Source organism: Myodes glareolus, chromosome 2 (genome assembly GCF_982192425.1).
Source record: "Myodes glareolus chromosome 2, mMyoGla1.1, whole genome shotgun sequence".
In the NCBI taxonomy this organism is placed as follows: Eukaryota; Metazoa; Chordata; class Mammalia; order Rodentia; family Cricetidae; genus Myodes; species Myodes glareolus.
The window spans coordinates 119,517,426-119,538,317 of NC_142027.1; the positions used below are offsets into that span (position 1 = coordinate 119,517,426).

Here is a 20,892-nt window from a genome sequence, read left to right on the forward strand (position 1 = left end):
GATGAGGTGTGAGGACTCCACTTATCTGTGGCGATGAGGACAAATATTTGTAATGTAGTCAGGGATGATGCTGGTTTAGTGAAGTGGTGGTTGCAGGTTCTCCTCTAAGATCCATGACTTCGCTAGCTCTGGGTAGCATGCTCATATGGGTGGGGAAGCTCACGAACATTGACCCTACACAAATAACTACAGGTAGCCAAGAAATGTTGAGCCTAGAAGAAACAGTCTTTCCAAAGGAAGAGCATATCAATTGTCTATCCAATTCAAATGGTCAGCTCTGTGTGCGCGCACGTGTGTGTGTGTGTGTGTGTGTGTGTGTGTGTGTGTGTGTGTGTGTGAACAATTAATATAAACAGAGGCCTTAATGTTTGGAGGGGGAAAGGGAAGGGTGAGATGATAATTAAGAAAGAGAGAAACAAGGTGAGACTCTGCTGGCTTTCAGGTTGTGCATGCACATAACACCTGCAGGAGTCATAGGGACAACAAACTTGTGCATGCATAGAACAACTGCAGAGCCATAGGGACAGGGCATCTTGTAGGCAGAGACTCTTAGGCTAAAGTGGAGGAAACCTTGCCTTGCTCTCGAATATATCCTTATTGAATACTGGGATGCATTATTCATTCCAAAGCTGACATTATATTATAAAAAATAAAAAACCAAAACCTACTCACAAAACTCCCAGGTGCATGCTTAGACAAACACATAGACCCATGAATACTTACCTTGCCTTTTCACCCTCTGTCTTGTAGGAAGAGTTCAAGGGATCAAAAAACTGCCAAGCATGTTAATTCATCCCACGAGAATGTCTTTCTAATTTGAAAATTACAGATATGAAAAGATTTGGGAAGTCATTTATAAGAATTGTCTTGTTTACTCAGGAATGATTGTAGGAAGAATCAAAATGTCATAACTCCTGTGGTGGCTTGAATGACAGATGTCCCCTCAGGCCCGGGTATTTGGACACTTGGTCACCAACAAGTGGTGTTGTTTGGGAAGGCTGTGGAAGCTTTAGGAGGTGGAGTTTTGATGGAGGAAGTGCGTCACTGGGGGTGGGCTTTGAGTGCTCATGGCCTCATCTGCTTCCTGTTCTCTCTCTAATTCATGTAGTGCTTGAAGATGTGAGCTCTCAGCTTTCTGCTCTGGTCGCCTGTAGTCGTGTCTCCCCACCATGATGGACTCAGTCTGGAACCTTAAGCCAAATGAATTCTTCCTTCTGTAAGTTGCTGTGCTCACAGTGTTGTGTCACAGTGTCCAAAAGTAACTGCTACAAGCCTTACAAGTTGCAGTTAAGGAATCAAGATAATTCTGAACCATCACTTTCTGGAAGGATCTGGGCCTTCATCAAAAAAGATACAGATCTTACAGCCTTTGCCAAAGCTGCCTCCAGGCTTATCACAGTGACTCTGTAAAATCTACCAAGTAGAGCGAAGTTGTTAATGTAAGAAATTGCCATTGATTTGGCAGCTGAGGAAGTGCTCATTATCCGTGCTTAGTATATCTACCTCTGGAAAAGTGCTGGCTAAGGAAGAATACGGCTGCTCACACCAGGAATAAAGGTAGATTTTACCTTAAAAAGCTCAGAAATGCAAAGAAAAGTGGGGAGGCAGAGATGCCGTGAGATTGTCCTGTTACTGTAGAGAAGTGAGGCAGTAGGTGAGTTGCTTGTTAGGAGCTTATTAGAGAGCCAGAGGGAGGGTTTCCTAGAGCCTTTATGCTGGAAAAAAAAATCTGCATTTGAGATAAATTAACATAGCAAAATCAGCCAGATGGGAAATCTGTGCCTCTCAACTTTCACTCAAGAAAATATGCAAGATTAAAGAAGTTTATAAGAAATGATAAATGCCTGTCTATCCAATGTCTTACTTTGTTGACCCCGTATTTGGATGGGTCGTTTAGGCTCTTTTAGGAAGGAGTTTGATCAACATAACTGGAGGTCACCTGTGCTCCTTCTTGGTTCCTTTCTTTCTGTGTTCTGCAAGGTCGTGACTAACTTTTCCCATCAATGTGAATATTAGTGATTCATTGTGTTGCTGTGATAAACGGGAATGGCCAAGAACAATTTAATGGAGGAGAGGGTTTGTTTAGGGTACACTTCCAGGTTCTAGCCCAGAAGTGAGGGAATTCAGCACAGGAAGTCAGAACCCAGGAGGAACATTGCTTCCAGGCTCACTCACAGGTTCATGCTGAGCTAGCTTTCTCATGTAGCCAATGACAACCTGCCTAAGGAATGGTGCTACTCATGGTGGATGGGGCCTCCAACATCAACTGATGCTCAAGGCAGGACCTCCACCTGAGACATGCCCACAGGCCAATCTGATCTGATCAGTCCCTCAACAATCAAGGCTAACTAGGACAATGACACATTTATACAACTAAGGGTGACCCGGGAACTGATCAACCACCATTTCTGGGTGCTTCTGTGAAGCTGGTTCTTGGAGGATGAGTTAGTAGATTGCCTAAGGAAAATGTATACTCATCAAGGTGGGCAGGAATCATCCCGGGCCTGCTGGTTTGCGTAGAGCAGAAGGGCAGAGGATACTATGTTGCTCTTGGAGTGAGCTCATGTCCAGTTGCATCCACTTTCCAGATGATGAAACTCCATTCTTCTTCACAAGTGAGTCATACTCCACGGCGCATTTCCAGACATTTGGAGGAAAGTCTCTCATGTTTCTTCTAACGCTTTTTTTTGGTCTCTACCCTTTCCACTGATCTTCAGCCACGTGCTGGTTGCCCAGCTCTGTTCCTGAGGGACTTTGGCTCTGCATAGCTTTCCTCAGAACACGTTTTTATGTTTTCGCAGTGGTTTTTGATTTTGAGGATTTTTCTCCTGTTAGGCCTTTGAGTCAGTAACCTGGAATTATAAAATATTTGAGATTATAATTTATTATTAATCTAATATTTTCACTCATCTCACACATGTAGCTTATATTTTAGAAATCCAACACATTGGCAATTTATGTTCTATTTTCCATGACCCCATATTGTTTATACTATAGCTTTTTATTGTATATCGTATATTCATGATAACAGTTAAATCCTTGATAGTGTTTCATGTTATATGTGACCTCTGTTTTTAATTTTCTTTCTCCCCCCCTTTCTTTGTTGTTGTTTTGTCTGAAACAGAGTCTTCTCTCTGGCCCAAGCTCTTCTTGAAGCGATCCCCCTACTTCAAGCTCCTGGGATTACCAGCGTCTGTCATTCATTAGACCTGGCTGTGAGTTATTTTAATTGACTGCTTTTCCTACTTGTTATGGTTAAAATTTCTATGCCTCCTTGAATTCCTTGAATTTGCAGATTGGATATCAGATATAAATTTTTACTTGTTAGATCGTTAAAAATATTTTAAGCACTGTTCTTCAAGTTTCTATGTCTCGTGGTTTTGTCTAGAAATTATCTTTCCCTTCTGGTGTTTTAAAAAATTTTTGCAAGGAAGATTACCCTGGATCAAGAACTTGATTTTCTCCACTAATGAGACCAGGTATTTTAAGTATTCTAAATAACTGGGACAGAAGCGGGAGGCCCAGTGAGCCAGCCTGTGTGAACCGTGTGCATGTTTTACCAGTGTGAGCACCATTTGGGACTCACCTGTGTCTCCTGCACTATGGCAAGTGTGGAGAGGTGCTGCCCTCTTGACTGTATTATCTTATAAAAAACAAAAGTGGAGGATTGTTCAGACATCATTAAAAACTCTAAGTATGGTCTGTAAGTTAATCAAAAGGGGATTACCTGGCTGGTCTTGACCTATTCAGGAGTCCAGTGAAATGGGAGCCATAAGGCCATGCTCTCAGGCAGGCGGCTCTTTTGCCTCGTGGCTGTTTCTTGCAGCAAGGAGATGGTGGATTCTAAGAGGAGCCTGGGAAAAACAGCAAAGACCTCCTTCCCAGCCTGTGCTTTCAAAAGGATTCATGCCCAGCTCCGCCTTGGGGAGACTCTGAGTTTTGGGGTCCAGAGAGACAATGGGAAACAAAGAAAGTACTTTACATGGCATGGCATTGTTGCGGTTTGAGTGTAGGATCGCCCCACCGGCTCCTGTGTCTGAATGCGGTCTTCAGCTGGCAGTGCGGTTGGGGTTGTAGAACCTTTGGGGCTAGAGACAGAGGGTGGTAGTGAGTCACACGGCAGAACCTTGTCATGCAGCTCTGATCCCAGACAGAGTGCTGTTTTCTGCTTTTTTAAAAAATTAAATTTGCTGTCTAAGTTCTCTGGGATTGTGATTTGTGGGCTGGTTTTGTTTGTTTGTTTGTTTGTTTGTTTTGCTTTATGTTTAAAAACCACTTATGAGTGAGTACATGTGATACTTGTCTTTCCGTGTCTGGGTTACCTCACTCAAAGTGATGTTTTCTAGCTCCATCCATTTTCCTTAGACAACAATGAGGACACTAAGAGAGACATGCATAGATCTAATCTACAAGGGAAGTAGAAAAAGACAAGATCTCTTGAGTAAATTGAGAGCATAGTGAGCTTGGGGGAGGGTTGAAGGGGAAGGGAGAGGCAGAGAGGGGAGCAGAGAAAAATGTAGAGCTCAATAAAAATCAAAAAAGTAAAAAAAAAAATAGAGCTCAAAAAATTAAATTTGCTCATTTATTTTACATCCTAACCTCAGTTTCCCCTTTCTCCTCTTCTCTTGTTCCCTCCGCCCCTCCCCCAATTCACTCTATTTGTTCAGAAAGGGACGGGCCTCCCATGGGTGTCAACAAGCATGGCATATCAAGTTGAGGAAGTCAAGCACTGGGCCGGGAATCCTGCTGAAGAGAGGGAGGAAGGACTGTACAAGCCAGAGGGGTCAAAGAAATCACAAGGGACCCACAGACACAACTAACCTGGGCACAGAGATCTCAGAGTCTAGACCAACAGCCAGGGAGCCTGCAGGAAACCAGCCTAGGCCATCTGCATATGCCTCCTGACTTCTAATCTGAGGTCACACACAAGTTCTCCTTGCAACAAGTTCCTGTTGCCACTCAAACCATTCTCCTTCTGTGACATCATGGGCTATGAGCAAAGTGATTGTTTCTATCAGTCCCCTTTGTGAGACAATCTGTCATAGCAACAAGGAAGTAACAGGTACACAGACGTGATGACTATAATTGGGCCTTAAAGAAGAAAAAGCCAAGTTGTTTGCATAGCGGATGAGATGGAGTAAGTCAGATAGGGAAGGAGAATTAGTGCATGTTTTCTCTCAGATGTAGAAATGCAAATGAGGGAAAGGGGAGGGAAAGTCAATGGGGGGCAGGAAAAGATGGTCAGGGGACTGGAAACAATGAAAAAACAATGTGTGTCTGTGTGTGTGTGTGTGTGTGTGTGTGTGCGCGCGCGCGCGTGTGTAAATGTCACAGTGACTTCTACAATTAGATGCACTGATAACCATTAATTTAAACATAATACAACAGTAAACGAGGATCTTCCATACTGTGTGTGGTACTTGCCATAAAGCATTTGAAGCTGCAGCATCATTAGGTTCCCAGCAGATGGGCTGGGACAGTGGGGCTGCAGGCCAGAGTTTCTCCTCTCACTCTCTAGGCTGATCTGCCTGTCACTGGACCGCTCCTTCCTTCCTCTGCCTGCCTACCAGAACTGGCCTCACTGGGACAGTCAATGATAAGAGCCGCTGCTGTCAATCCAGGACATTCCTGTGTGTTTTTCTTCTGTCTCAGGTCTGTTTATTGAGCCACAGTCCCGAGTTTCTTTCGGTATTTCACCTCATTCTCACCAGCTCTGCATTCTGCTGGATACTGTTTAGGGCCCCTGTCCTTGATCGGTGCCTAGAAACCCTCCCAGGGGTAATGCTGAGAACTCCATCCCAGAGTCCTAAACAGCAAGGGTAGCCTCTGGCTGTTTACAAACATTCTCTTAAGTGCAGGGTGCTCACCTTCATCATTATTAACCTTTGGAACAACAACAACAAAAAACTTCACCATTCTATGTCACATGATGCCTCTGGCCACTATCCACAAGAGAGGCCAGCAGCCCCCACCCAGGGTGACACCCAAACGGGACTCTAGACATTGCAGCTTTTTGTTTGGTGGCCAAATTGCTGTCAGTTGAGAATTAATGTTCTAATCGGAGTCAGAAAACAGAGTGTATACTTACCAGCCAGACACGAGAAGGTAGCTCCAGGCTCAATTAACGTTTGGCTTCTTGTTTCCCAGAAGGATAATTACATCCCTGGAATGTTTCGGAGTGTCCTGCTAGGAAATTGAATCTGTTCGATCAATTAAACCAACGTGGGTTGAATTCCTACAGTGTCGGGCAGAGGGCCAGCCGCTTTGGTTGGAACAGGAAGCTGGGTGTGACTTGATCCACACGGAGTCATTTTCAGTGGTTGCCTTGATGATCAACTTTGAGGAAGGCAAGTGTGAGTTGGCTGGGGTTCTTCAGCCAAGAAGCAGGGTTACCTGTGGGAAGAGGCAAGAAAAGGGTTTGGAGGGGGATCTCACTCTCATCAGGTTAAGGTTGACGATTGGATGTCAAACCACAGAACAATAAGGATTTGAAATATTTGGAGTGCAGCAGGTGACAAGAGTTTGAAGAATGGTTAGTCTGGTCACCCTGTGTGCTCCTCATAGATTGTGTTGTAAAGCATCGTACCACATCCCATCAACATGCACAGTGAAAAACAATGTAAAGTTGTGGTGCAGACAGACGAGCTAAACTATAAGTCAGTTCATAGTTTCCCCGCCGTGTTCCACAAGTCTCAGAGATATATGAACGTATTGTAGGAGGGCCCTGTTGGGGTAGAAGGGCATCAACATGGCAGGGCTCTGGGCTCCCCGATCTGAGTTCCATAGAACAGCTGTGTAACAGCAAGGCTATGCCATGATTGAGAGGCAGGGGTGCAAGGGTCTAAGGTTGCCTCGTCAGGGAAGCAAATCCTGAAAACCTGTTTTGGAGGGTGCTGAGGCATAGGTAGACACAGTGCACCTCAGTGTTCCAGCATCTGAGAGAGCAGCAGAGCGATGGTTGCTCTAGCTGAAGGACCTGGCTTAGGAACTTGTAAGTTCCAAGGTCACATGCTGTCCAGGCAGAGGCTTACCTTGCCAGGAGACTCTAGATGCTAAGACTGATGGAGACACCTCCACAGGAGGCCCCTTTCCCCAGTACTTAATTCTCCTTCCTTTCCCTTTATACCCTCCTTCCCTTTTTCCTTTCCTCCCTCCCTCCCTCCTTCCCATCCACCCTTCTTCTCTCCCTCCCTCCCTCCCTCCCACCCTCCCTTCCTCATTTTTTTCCCTCCCTCCTTCCCCTCTTCCATATGGCCTCCCTCCCAGCCTGCTCCTTTGGCAGCCCACACACAGTCAATATTGTTGATATTGCTGAAAGTTAAATGTACACACAACTCTATGGCTTTGTACGATTCCATGGCCCTGTACTGTATAAGTGATTTCAAATCAAGACAAAGCTGAGCAATTTAAAATAGTCTAAAGGCCTTGGCTCTAATTGAACCTCTTCTTCTGGTTAATGGGGACTCAGAGTTTCCAGAACTCAGGTGACTTACTCAGAGGTCACAGAAAGCTAATGACAGAGACAAGGACGGCAGGCCAGGCCTCACACACACTGCCAGATGATCTTGTCTCTCCACCTCCCCGCCCCCCCCCCCAATCATTGCCATTCAAGCTACAGCGCAGTGAGTGTCCAGCAATTTCTGTTCAGGGACTTTTGTTTAATGCAGCTATCGTTCAGCATTTGCGTGACTCTTGCTCGGTGCTAATGTCAATGCTCAGGGAACAAAGGTGTCCTAAGGGCTGGAAAGGGTCCAGGTCCTGGCAGTCTGTCTACTCACTTTCAGGAGTGTCTCTTGGACGGTGACTTTCAGGCCAGTCTGAAGACAGTTGGTTCAGCCATCTATGTGCCGTGCATTCTCTGATAATCAGATCCCTCTTCCTCTCTTTGTCCTCGCTCTCTTTTCTCTGTTCCTCTCCCCCATCTCCTTCCTCTGATTCTTCTCTATCTCTCCCACCTCCCTCTATCTCTTTTTCTGTCTTTCCTATGTCTTTTCTCTCCCTTCTTCTTTTCTTTCTCCACCCCTCCCTCCTTCCCGTCTCTTCTCTCTCCTCTTCCCAGCTATCCTGTTCACTGAGAGCTGGTCACCTAGTTACCCGAGCACCTTTGTCTGGAGCATTCCAAAGTTCTAAATTCCAGAGGGAAGGGAGCTGGGCAGAGCAGCCTATGACATTTTGCCAAGTAGATGCTCAAAACCGTCAGGACAGATGGTGTTTAACAACTTTGGTGTGTCTGGACCCGGTCTGAGACTCACGTTCATAGATGTCAGGTAAAGTACATTCTTTCTAACCGGGCATCACACTGCCAGCTGCCATTAAGACCACTCAACAGATGCTTACGGCTGAGTGTTTTGAATGGAGGAGCCATACTGGGTTGGCATGTGAGGCATGGGGAATGGAGACAGCTGTAGATCAGAAGGTCTCCTCTGCCCAAGAAGAGAATTGGCATTGAGTGGTTCTGGACTTTGCCTGCCTGAGTCTGTAGAGAGTGGTTTGAGGGGTGTGTGTGTGTGTGGAAGGGAAATAGGTGACCATAGTGTCACTAATGATGGAATCAAGCTGTGTTCTTCCTCCCACTTGACTGGGAAAGAACAGGGCAACACAACATGTATTCCAGACATTCTGCTGTTTTCTGGGTTTTAATGGCAATGTCATTTGTCTAGAGGAAATGGTTCCTTCAATTAAGTGGCCTTACTATAGAAGCGGCCTTATCAGGATCTAGAAAACCACTTGACATATGAAACATCCCATTGAACATCCCCACTTCCAGACAAAGTCTTCAACTTATCAGACGGTCTTTATTGATATTGTCCCCATAGTCAGGGTGAGAAATTGGTCCCGTGGAAATCTTGTCACCAGGTTGTCTTACTGTATGTATCCTGTGCAAAGCAACATGAAACACTTTATAACCTGATTTCCAGGCATCCAACACTGTGGCTTAAACAAAGAAAACACAGTTTCATTGAGCTTTGCTTACTCTCTTTTGGCAAGGGCTCCTGGGAATCCGTTCAGGGTCAACTGTGTGAATCTTTTTTCATTTGTGGAGTTGCCAAGTGGCTCCCGGGGACCTCCTGTCTTTTATTGTCTCCATCTGTGTTCATATCTGGTCCAAGTGCTACACTCAGGAAAGACGGTTTCACTGAAGTGTGTTGGGAGTGTGTGCTGGGGACAGAGGCTCTAGATGCCCAGGAACCAGCTCCTTGTCAGATGGCACTGTCCTGAGAGTCCCCAAGTGGCCTAGGGATTGGCAAAGTTTCAAATGCAGATGGACAGAGAGCCTTGTTAGGAGCAGAGCGACTGGAGCTGGCCAGGGTCCCAGAGCCCACTATGCCGCCTGTGTGTCTATCCCATCGACCCGGCAGGGATGACACTGCTTTAAACTTGGCTAAAGCTCCACTCATGACCACAGTTAGCGGCAACTCTGAGAATGTTCTAGATGCTTCTAGAAGCTGTAGAAGTGATGGTGTATTTTTGTGGGGAGATGTCATCAAAGCATGACAGTGCCCACTGAGGCGTGAACTCACTATAGCACTCTGGCAAGCTACCCACACTCAGGCCGCCGAGGATGGTCCTCGAGTTGCAAAGGTCCTGAGTTTTAGCAGACACCTGGTGGTCTCCCTGGGATGTGAGAACCAGAACGTCTAGGACACCCACTCTGAGAATGTCTCTCACACTCACCCTGTATGTTTGCAGAATTCTTAGCCACGGGTCTACAGGTGGCTGTGGTACCTGCTTCTCAGTCCCTTGTGGTCATCTGTCTTCTTGTGTCTCAATGGCATCCACTCTGGAGTGATGGACAAGGACCAGGATGAACTTGTCTCTTTGGTGATCAGGCCTCCTGGGTAGGTTTTAAAAACCTTTCTGAACCTCAGAATGGGGTTGTCCCAGCTGAGCAAGTTTTTTGTCTCAGCAGTGGCATGTCTTTAATTCCTTCTGTGGCTTCAGCTCCGTATGACTTAATCTTACAGTCTGTGACTCAAGTATTGAGTCTCCAGGGTAATCTACATATACGTGAGAGAGATTTTTTTTCACCTTTCTTCCTTCTTTTAAGGTGTATGTGATATGCATGTGCACTTTTGCATGTGTATGGGCACACATGTGTGTATGGATGTGCACAAGGAGGCCTGAAGCTGATGTTGGGAACCATCTTCAATCACTTGCCCACCTTTTTCCTTGAGGGAAGGCCTCTTAATTAAACCCAGAGCTCATCCAATGTGACTAATCTTCCTAACTAGCCTGCTCTGGGGATCCCTCATCATCATCTCTGTCTACGGCTGAAATTACAGTAGGCTGCCATGCCCACCCGGCATTTACATGGGTTCTGGGGACCTGAATTCTGGTCCTCATGCTGCCAGCACAAGTGCTGTGGAGTTGTGTGTGTTTCCTCCCTCCCCCACCCAATGCTATGGTTCTAAGTCACCATCTCTGGAACGAGGATTCTTGCTGCAGCCTTTTCTACAAAAACCTCTGCATCTCCAGGTCTCTGTCTTATCCCTTCCTCTGGCGGGAAACACCCTTCGCTTGCCCTCCAGGTGAAGGTGCTACCTCTTCATTCATGATTAACTCACCTCTTAGGAGACGCTCTCCAGTCCATTTCCCTCTCATGCTAGCTGCCTTCCCACCCAGCACCCCGTCTCGTCTGTCATACCTTCCATCATTGATTGATATTCTGGTGACTCCGTCTGATTTCTTCATCAAAGGATGAAGGACAACTGAGGACTTGGTGACGTTTGTCTTCCCAGCTGTGGAAATATTCAGCTTTTGAAAACAACATGAAAAAATCATCTTCAGGAACTAAGGTAGGGAACGGAATATCAGGTTACACACCAAATAAATGAGATGGGCCTGGTTGTTATCAAAACTAAAGCCTTTTCAAGGTCAACGTATATTTACTTAAGTGTTTGTGTAGGTTTTCTGTGTGGGTACCTGCATGTGAGTGCAATGCCCACAGAGTCCAGAAGAGGGCATCAGATCTCCTGGAGCTGGAGTTATAGGATGTTGTGAGCCATCTGATGTGGGTGCTGGGAACTGAACGCTAGTCCTCTGAGAGGGGAAAAGAGACCCATCTGAGCAAGTTCAGGAGAGAAAGGGATGGTGGTAAATGTCTGGGTGTTTCTGTGACACAGGTGCAGCATGACATGTTTGTCAGCATGTGAATATTTATGACGCATTCCACCAAAACAGCCGGCAGAGCAGCCAATCCATCAAAGACGTCTTCCCTCAGATTGTTCTGTTTTGTTGGGTGATCAGCTCTGAGAGACAAATTCGAGAACAATTACCAAAGAATCTGATGCTCCTGGCTTGCATATCTTTATAGTCAGTGAAACGACCCGGATTCTGTATTTGTTTTACGGAATCACTGAGCTGCTGACGGGTGAGCCAGGCCGTTAATCAAGGAGCCATCGTTTACGCTCACAGCCTGAGCCTCGGGAGATGTCCAGCTGCTCCCAGATTCCACGTTGTCTTTTAAAACTCTGAGACTCTGCCTAGAAATATCAGACTCGAACCCTGAACTCCAGAGATCTTTGGGTTGCTGCTATTTCACAGAGAACAGGATTTTCTTCAGAACTGGGGAACTATGGAAGTGGTTGTGGCTAAGAGAGTGAACCCTGCTCACTGGTTGCTTTGGGAGGTCTCGGTATTCCTCAGCCCTGTGCAGGTCTGGCTTTCTTTTCTGCTAAAAAGGGACTCCAATTCCTTCTAGAACAACCTTCTCTGTTACTTTTGAGGATTGGAGAAGGAAAGGACAGATGTACACTCTTGTCACGCTGTGTGATGGCCAACAAACTCGTTTTTATTATATCAGAATATTCCAGCATGTTTAAAAGGGAAGGCTTGAATAGTGATGAACTAGAAATCATCTAATCACAGGGTGGAGGAGTTAGAATTGATAATCCCTCTTCACCTGGCTCCCCAACCCCATCCTGGGTGCATCCCTTGCATGACAGCCTCACTTGAAGCTAGTAGCAAACCACATGATCTTCCAGCATAGGGTTTTGACCCAGATAGCGTTTTACTGCAGAGCCAATGATACCAATTCCTAACTGGCTTTCATTTGTCAAACAGTCAAAGTGATGTTCCTTTGTTCTTTGTCTCCTTGTTTTTATTAGCACGTATTAATTTTCATAGTGTCTTCTTATATTCACACCTCATTCCTCTATCTTGTCCCCCTCTCCTGCCCACTTCTGTTCCTCCTTCCACCTTCATTCCTCTTCTCTCCCCCCTTGCACCTAATAAGTTTCATTAGGAACTTCTAAGAGGAACTTGGGGGAGGGGCTATTTACAGGAGAATGATGCTATACCAACTCCCCCAGTGTCCATCCCCCATAGGAATCTTTAGGAATGGGCAGAGCCTCCTGAGCTCCTTCCTTTTCCATGATGAGACGATGTTGACAGTCCCGGTTTTGGGCAGGTAACTTTGGTTACTGGGAACACTGATGTGTAAGGCCCAGTCAAGCCAGAAGGCAGTGTCCACACCTTCCTTCAGCTCTGATGTCTCCCGACCTCTTCTTCATGTTCAGAATGACATTTTCAAATTTCATTTTAGGATTTTAAATGGCTAGTCAAGGCATTAGTTGCCATTAGGTAATTTTAAACAAGGTGTGCTTCAGTAGGGTCTTCTTCCCATGCACCTCCCACACCACTTATGCTGCTGCCCGCCACCTCTGGAAGTTTCCATTCGAGCGACACATGTCCTTCCTTGGCACCAAGTTTTCACTCTTACTTGGTCTCTTCCCAGACATTTAGGGTTTACTCACAACCAGGCACAAATATACACACACATGCACACAGTATGCATGCACACATGCATGTGATGGTAGAAAGGAGGGGAGTTAGGGTCCTCGTATAAGAAAAAGCACTCTCTCTTGTCTTTCTGAGTTTGGATTATGGCATTTAATAGTATAAACTTTCCAGATCCGTCCATTTTCTTGAAAAATTGACTCAATCTTTCCTCAAGGGACTCATAGGCGACAGTCCCCAATATGCCCACTAGGTGGCGCTGGCAGACCAGTGTGTGACACTTGTTCGCCCTGCCCCCTCCCAAGAGGTTCCTGGGCACCTGCCCTGGAGCCTTTCCCTCCTGGGGCTTCCTGGGACCTTTGCTTTCTAGCCATTGCTTCCTTCCTTTCACCTTAGCAGCTCCTGGCCTCTGTGTGGTCCAAGGCTGCCCCCTTCTCAGCAGGGCTCCTGGCTGCTTTGATAAAAAGCACCTCCTGGTCCAACCCACTGCCCCTGCTCTGGTCTTCCTTGTTAGTTGGATAGAAGGCATTGCTTCTTAAGTTCTGTTGCCTTTATATAAAATGACATAAGCCCATGATAAATTTATAAACATTGGAAGAAAAAAAATTCAAATCTCAGCTCCCTCCCACATCACCACCAGCTCTGTTGGAGAAGGTGATTCTGTCTATATATTCCATATCCTCACATATGCAAAGATTAATGGCAGGATGAGCAGATAAACACAGAGCAGACGGGCAAGGCAGTTTATGGCCGTGGAATCTGAGTTCTATAAATAGAATTTATAGTACATACTATTTGTGAAAATCACACATTCCTTTTTATTTATAGTTAGGACATTAAGAATTCAAAATATAGTTGCTGTGTTTCATAACATAAACAACGAGGGTGTGTGTAGTGTGTGTGTGTGTGTGTGTGTGTGTGTATGTGATCTGTCTTTATTCATCCATCCATCCATCCATGGACCATTAGGCTGCTTCCATATTGCTATTGTAAATAACACTGCAGGGCATGTGGGAACACACGAATCTTGTTTACACAGTAATTTCACTTCTTTGGATATATATTCAGATGTGAGAGAATCTTAGCTTCTGTGATCGTTCTATTTTTAATTTCTCAAGAAGCCTCCATATGCTTCCCATCATGGCTGGGCTAATTTACATCATTCAACCCTAACATGAAAAGAAAATCCTGACACTGGAGACAATATAGATGATGTGTGAATTAAGTCAGACGTAGAGATACTCACTTCGGTGCGGTGTATCATAGAAATGTATTGTAGAGAATATGGTCCGTGGGCCCTGGATGGGAATGAAGTGACATTCACTAAACCTAAAACAAGAGGGGAAAAAACCATTTATATGTGTGTAGAAAGGGGGCGGCTAACCAGTCCTCTCCAGGGATGAGCCTCCAACCCTAAGCTGTCAGCTCTAAACACATAAACATACATGTACACACTAAACAGACTCAGCAACTTTTGTATGTGCACATGTGTGTGTAACAATAATAATTGAAAAACAAAACCTCTTGTAATACTGGGCTGTCTGGTATTATGGTCCCTGCATCAAGAAACCAGCGAGATGGGTTGAAGCAATGGCTCAGTGGTTAAGAGCCCTGGCTGGCTGCTCTAGTTAGGGAACCCAGGCTGAATTCCCAGATCCACACGACTGCCACAGCCATCTGTAACTCCAGTTCCAGGTAATCTGGTGTCCTAGGGCTTCTGATCTCTTTAGACACAAGGAATACATATGCTACACAGACATGCATACAGGCAAAGCACTGATGTATACACACACACACACACACACACACACATATATAATTTTTTAAAGAAACAAGAACGAAGCGAGACCATGTCTCTTCACAAAATGCCTGAGGCTTGCTAAGTTATTAACATGAGAAGAGTTCTGTTTTTGCTTTTGAGAAATGCACTACTCCAGAAGCTGTGTGGGGCTGGCGAATCCGCACAGGCCACACTGTGTTCTCTGGCTGGTGGGCCTGTGGCAGGATGGGAATGTTTGTAACCTTCCTCCACAGGCACAGGTTCAGATTCTGATGGGCTGCTTCACATCTGTGTGGTCTCAGCAAGAACGGTCAATTGTTCTGCATTCAGAGCTACCCAACTCTATAATGAACTTGTAGTTTACTTGGCCGTATCTCTGAGCAGCTGGAGGCAGCAGGCGCGGGTTTCTGTAGAACGCCCCCAGCCTCCTAAGGAGCCCCATGCTGCCAGTTCAGCAAGAAGCCAAGGAACTGCAAGAGAGCAAGCGATGCAATCAGAAGCCACAGTGTTTCCTGCATTGAAAATACAACAGTGCAGGGCTAAATACGCAGGGATGACTTAATCTTCAGAAAAAACAAACCAACAAAAATCAGTAATATCAGAACTGGATTTTCTTTTAGCATTTTAAAATTATGTCATGACGTGCGTGTAAGGTGAGAAACAACTGTGGGAGCCAGTTCCCTTCTTCTGCCCGTGGGTCCTGAGGTTCACACTCAGGTGGTCAGACTTGGGTTTGGCAGCAAGTACCATCCCCCACTCAGCCATCTTGCTGGCTCCAAAGCTTGAGTTTCATTTGATTGTCGATGCTGACCAATGGGCTTAGAGATTCAGGAACTTTAAACTTGAGCTTGACTGATGGGAGAAAGAAACCAAATCTCGAGTGGCCACAGATCTCAAGCCATAGGCACCAATGACCAGGAGGGGAGGCTCAGGAGGGTGACCTCAAAACTCTATGCCACATTTGAGGTTGTGCGTGTGGCCTGCTGTCCAAGGGCAGTTAGTGGGGGTGTAGATAAGTTGCCTCAGAGATTTGTAAACACACTTTACACTAGCCCAGGGCCTTGTGCACACACACACACACACACACACACACACACATACACACACACACACACACATACACACACACACACACACACACCACACCACACCACACACCACTGTATTGTTAAAAAGACTCACATTGAAATGCTTTTCCTTACATCTAATGTAATATCTGGAACCAAGAGAATGCACAAATACACATGACGTACACACATAAAAGCAGACAAGACACCTACGTGCATAAGAAAATTAAAATTAAAAAAGGTACCATCCAATCTTATCCAGTCAGCATACACGATCCTCCTGAACACTGGCTCCCACCACCTGGATGGAGATGAGTCCTGACTGCCAATCAGACATGTGGTGTTTTCCTGTGCTGATAACTTTTTAAAATCTGCACCATTGCTGTTTAAAACATGCGGCAGTGCTGGTATAATGATGCGTCATAAGGAACCGTTAGGTGCAATGCTTTCAAAGTGACAGTCATTTGCCATCCCCCAGCTGATGTCAGGTCAGCTGCCGTGGTGACCAAGCTGTGAGCCCATCTGGGTGACTCTGCTGGTCTCCTCTGTGCCCTGGGTCTCATTCTTCTCCTGGAAGCAAGGCTCCTCCTGCCGTGTCCTTATCCCTCAGGGGTGTTGTGAGCAGTGTGCTCTATGCAGAGCAGCCATTACCATCTCTGGAGCAGCTGTGATTGCCCACGGAGGCCCTCAACATGTTGACATCGGCTCCTAGAAGAAGGAGGCATGGAGAGGGTTATTAGACACCCACCTGAGATCCCAGTCACCCCCTTCTGGGTTTCAGCTGTATGTACTTCTTCCCCAACTGCGTATGGTTTCTGGGGTGCCAGAGTCAAGGAAGTCTTTCTCCGCCTGTGTGGCTGTGGGGGAAATTGTCTCTGGTGTAGAGGTGCTTTTCAGTGATATAAAGGTTAGAAGCTCATTCATGCTCTTGTAAGTAACCCCACATCTGTGCTCCTGTAATGAACCCCAAAATCACGTTCCTCTGTGTGACCCCTTGATCATGCTCCTTTGAGGAAGCCCAAGAAGTCCATTTCTTCAGTAAATTGAACTTGGATGAAACTTTTACTGTGGTTTGTCATTGGAATCCTGTCTGCAGTCAGTTGACACTTTGTTCGCATGGCCCCCAGGAAAAGTCACTATGGGGGTCTGAATAAGAATGACCCCAATAGGCTCATCTATTTGAATGCTAAAGTCATCCTGAGTGGTACTGCTTAGAAAGAGTAGGGTGTGTGTTCTTGTTGGGGTTGGTATGGCCTCCTGTCACTGAGGGTGGGCTTTGAGATTCCAAGAACCCAAACCAGACAGGGTAGCTCCCCTTCTCTTCCTTCTATTTGCAGACTTACCCTAAAACTCAGCTTACCTCTTCAGCATCAAGTCTGTCTACAAGCCATGCTCCCTGCCTTCACATACTGGACTAAACCTCTGAAAGTGTAAGCCAGCCCCAGTTAAACGCTTTCCTTTATAAGAGTTGCTGTGGTCAGGGTGTCTCTTCACAGCAATAGAATGCTAACCAGGACAGTCACACAGCAGAGAGTGAACAGAGAAGCTTCAGGTTTGTTAGAGGAGGGCCCAGAAAGCACAAATCCCCACTAGCAAGCAAGCTGTGTGGGTGGGCCGAAAGCTGAAGGGTGGGACCAAGGGAAGGAGAACTGAGGTTAACTCTGACTACCAGGACCTGTTACAAGAAGCTTCCACCACATTTCCATGACCAATCTAAGGCAGATTTTCAGGGTGGCTCACGGGTTCTTTTTATTCCACTGAGACATTTGTTGCTTAGCTGACTCTTATTGGAATTCAGGAAGCATCAGGGATGCCTCAGTGAATATCCATTTTGTTTTTGTTCATGTCTGCTTACTTCCTGGGGTGATTTATTAAGGGAGGTTGCTAGACCATGGTGCCTATACAATGCTAAGCCATCTGCTCAATGAACTTCTATGCAGAAAGAATGTGGGGGCTCTCTTTGAAACAGGGACGGAGATGCTCACCTCAGTGCCCCTCACTGATAGAGGGTTATCACTTTCTATATGTTTTTAAAAAAATACTTTATCAACTGTGTAGATGCAAGATGATATGGAATTTAAATTATTGATTTGTTGATTTCTGGAGATACAAGGATATGCTTCTTCTCTTGGAAATAAGCCATATGTTAAAATCACCTGAAGATTATGTATAATGGCTTCATGGTTGACGGTGCTGTTCACTTATTTATCTATTTAACCAACATCTAGCTCCACTCTGGGATCCAGAAGAGATAACAACATGGACCCAAATCCCCACATCTGTGTAATTTACATGCTAATGGAAGGTGAGAGACAATAAAAACAACCAATAAATAACTTATGTAGACAGCGAGAGTGACGAATGGCTAAGGAGGGAAATAAAGTAGGAGAAAAGGAGATAACCTTTGGATGTGAAAAGAGGGGGCTTTCAGGGAAGTTTTCCTGAGAAAATGGCAAACCTAAAGGCACACATAAACGACCAAACTGTGTACCCAGAGAGAGATTCAGTAGCAGGGTGTGTGGGGACTTTTCATCTTTGTGACCTAACACTTGACATAACAGCCTAAGGGAGAAAGGATTGATTGTTTTATGCAGATTAGTCCATTGTGGGAGAAGGAGCATGTCGGCACAAAACAATCCATCTCGACATCTAGGAATGAGAAAGTGGTCTTTCTTAGTCTTTTGCTGCTTTGATAAACACCTTGACCAAAAGCAACCGGGGTCGGGGAGGGGCTGACAATTATATCATACTTGTCATTACTGAGTGAAGACAGGGCAGGAACTCAAGGCAGGAACCTGGAGTTAGGAACTGAAGCAGAGGTCATCGAAGAACACTGGTTACAGACTTGCCCCCCATGACTTCCTTAGCCTGCTTTGTTACACCACCCGGATCACCTGCCCAGGGGTGGCACCACCCACAGTAAGTCAGACCCTCCCACATCGATGGTTAATCAAAAAAATGCTCTATAGGTTTGTCTACAAGGCAATCTGATGGAGAGGCATTTTCTCAGCTGAGGTTCCCTCTTCCCAAATGACCATAGCTTGTGTCAAATTGACCCAGAAGAAACCAGCACAGAGGGCAATACAGGAAGAAGCCAGCAAAAGATATGCATCCAAGAACATTCTCTCCTTCCCTACACACCCAGAGACCTTCCAAGAGCGAGGCCCCACCTCCTGCCTTCATCACTTCCAAATAAAAGGAACATATTGTGAATCCATCAAGGCATTAATCTCTTCTTTGAGGCAGAGCCTTCATGGTTTAATTTCTGATAGGAACTCTCTCATAGACACTATCAAGAGGAAGGCCATACAAATCTCCCAGGTGCTTCTTAATCCAGTAAAGTTGACAGGTGAGATGACCTATTGCTCAAGGTAAACGTGTGTCAAAATCCTGAAGTGTGGCTGTCTCTGGTTTGTTGTGAAAATAGCAAGAAGTCCAGTGAGGGGCTGGAGAGGAATCATGAAGAGGAGGGTGGCTGTCGGTCAGTGAAGACCACACTGCAGTCTCTATTTTGTAAAACCCTCACCCTCATGTGAAGTGGGGCTAAAGAGGAACAAAGTCCCATAGCTTGGTGGGTTAGCTCTGACTGTGGTGTCAAGCAAAGACTACAGGGTAATGATAGGGAAACATGGCTTCTTAGGGGTGTTTCCATGTAGTCGAGCCAAGGATGCTGATAGCTGAGCCCAGGCGCTAGCTTTAGAGGTAGGATGGTAGGATGTTGCCACATTCAGGAGTGTAGATGTGAGACTGGCTAGGGTATATTATAGATAAGTAGTCTGGGAGAAGATGATGAGGTTCGTTGTTTTTCTGTTCTGGGAAGTGAACCCTGGACTCCACACAAGCCAGGCAAGCTCCCTACCACGGAGTGACACCCCTAACTCTCTTTCTCCTTTTTATTATGAGAAAGGGGTTCCCTAAATATCCAAGGTTGGCCTGGAACTCATTCTGAAGCCAAGGTTAGGCATGAACTTGGAATGCCTCTCCCTCAGTTTCTCAAGTACCTGAGATTACAAGCTTGTGTCACCAGACTTAGTGACACCAAGATTTCCAGCATGAGAAACAGAAAGAGTAAAGTTGAGGTTGAATGTCCCCAAAATACTCACAGTTGAATTTAGGCAGCCATCCACAGCAGGAGTCAGCCAACAAAGGCTCATAGACTAAATCCAGCCTACATTCTGTTGCTGACCTGTCATTTCATTGGGCCACAGCTATATCTGTCCTGTCAAGCACTGGCTATGGCTGACTTCAGCTATCAGGGAAGAACTGAGCAATTGCTCCAAGGAATATTCACTTTGGGTGTTTATTTATTTATTTATTTAGTTCTTGATTTGCAACATTAAACTGTAATTGTTCATGTGCTAGTGATTTAAAATAAAACAAATATTATTTATAAACACCAGAAACAGGAGCTGGATTCATGGCTTAGTTAAAAAGTACTTGCTGCTTGAGGTGGTTTGAGTGAGAAGTGTCCTGTTAGGCTCAGGTGTTTGAATACTTGGCCCCAGTAGGTGGCACTGTTTGGGAAGGTTGTAGAAACTCTAGGAGGTCAATCTTCCTGGAGGAAGTAAGTTACTGGGAGCCAACTTGGAGGGCTCATAGTCTCGCCCCACTTCCTGTTTTCTCTCTGCTTCCTGTGTGTGGATGAAATGTGACCAGTCAGCTTCCTGTGCCTATTTTTCTCTGCCATGCCTTCCCAACCATAATGGACTTTCTCTCTCTGGAACTGTGAGTCAAAGCAACCCTTTCTATCCATAAGTTGATTTTGTCAGGGTATTTATCATTGCAACAGAAAAATGGGGAATAATTGCTCTTCTGAATGACCTGAGTTTGTTTCCCAGCCCCTACATCCAGCAGGGTCACATTTTCTGTAATTCCAGATTCTCTCAGGAGTCTTATGACCTCTTGTAGTCTCTTCAGCCACTGTACACACATGGCATACACTCGTAGTGACACACACATACATATAAATAAAATGAATCTTAAAAAAACTAAAAGTATACATCAGTTTTTGAAATTTCTAAATAGAACTGCACATGAACTGATGCTGTGTGGCACCTTTTCAGGGGAGATGCAGACAGATGTCTGCTCATCCCAGAGAGAAAACAAACCACAGACCAAAGTGCAGAAGCCACTGGAGTCCAACTTGGTGGACCAACGTGTCTTATTGGGGTTACTTCCAGGAGCAGAAACGACTCAATGCTGTGTCACCAAATCCCACCTCAGCATAGGTGACAGCGCACAAAACCTGAGGACCTGGAGCTCACTGTGCAGCCTGGCAGCTCAAGAGGCTGGGGAGTTTCCAATACT

General features: G+C 45.6%; 1 long non-coding RNA gene across 1 annotated transcript; it reads right to left on the minus strand.

The window, feature by feature from the left end:
- Positions 1–287: 287 nt before the first annotated feature.
- Positions 288–8,004, minus strand: LOC148123146 (uncharacterized). Its single transcript, XR_015737295.1, has 3 exons — positions 7,779–8,004; positions 6,089–6,393; positions 288–2,852 (listed from the first exon to the last, which is right to left on the minus strand). It is a non-coding gene; the product is annotated as an uncharacterized LOC148123146 (long non-coding RNA).
- Between the last annotated feature and the right edge of the window lie 12,888 nt (positions 8,005–20,892).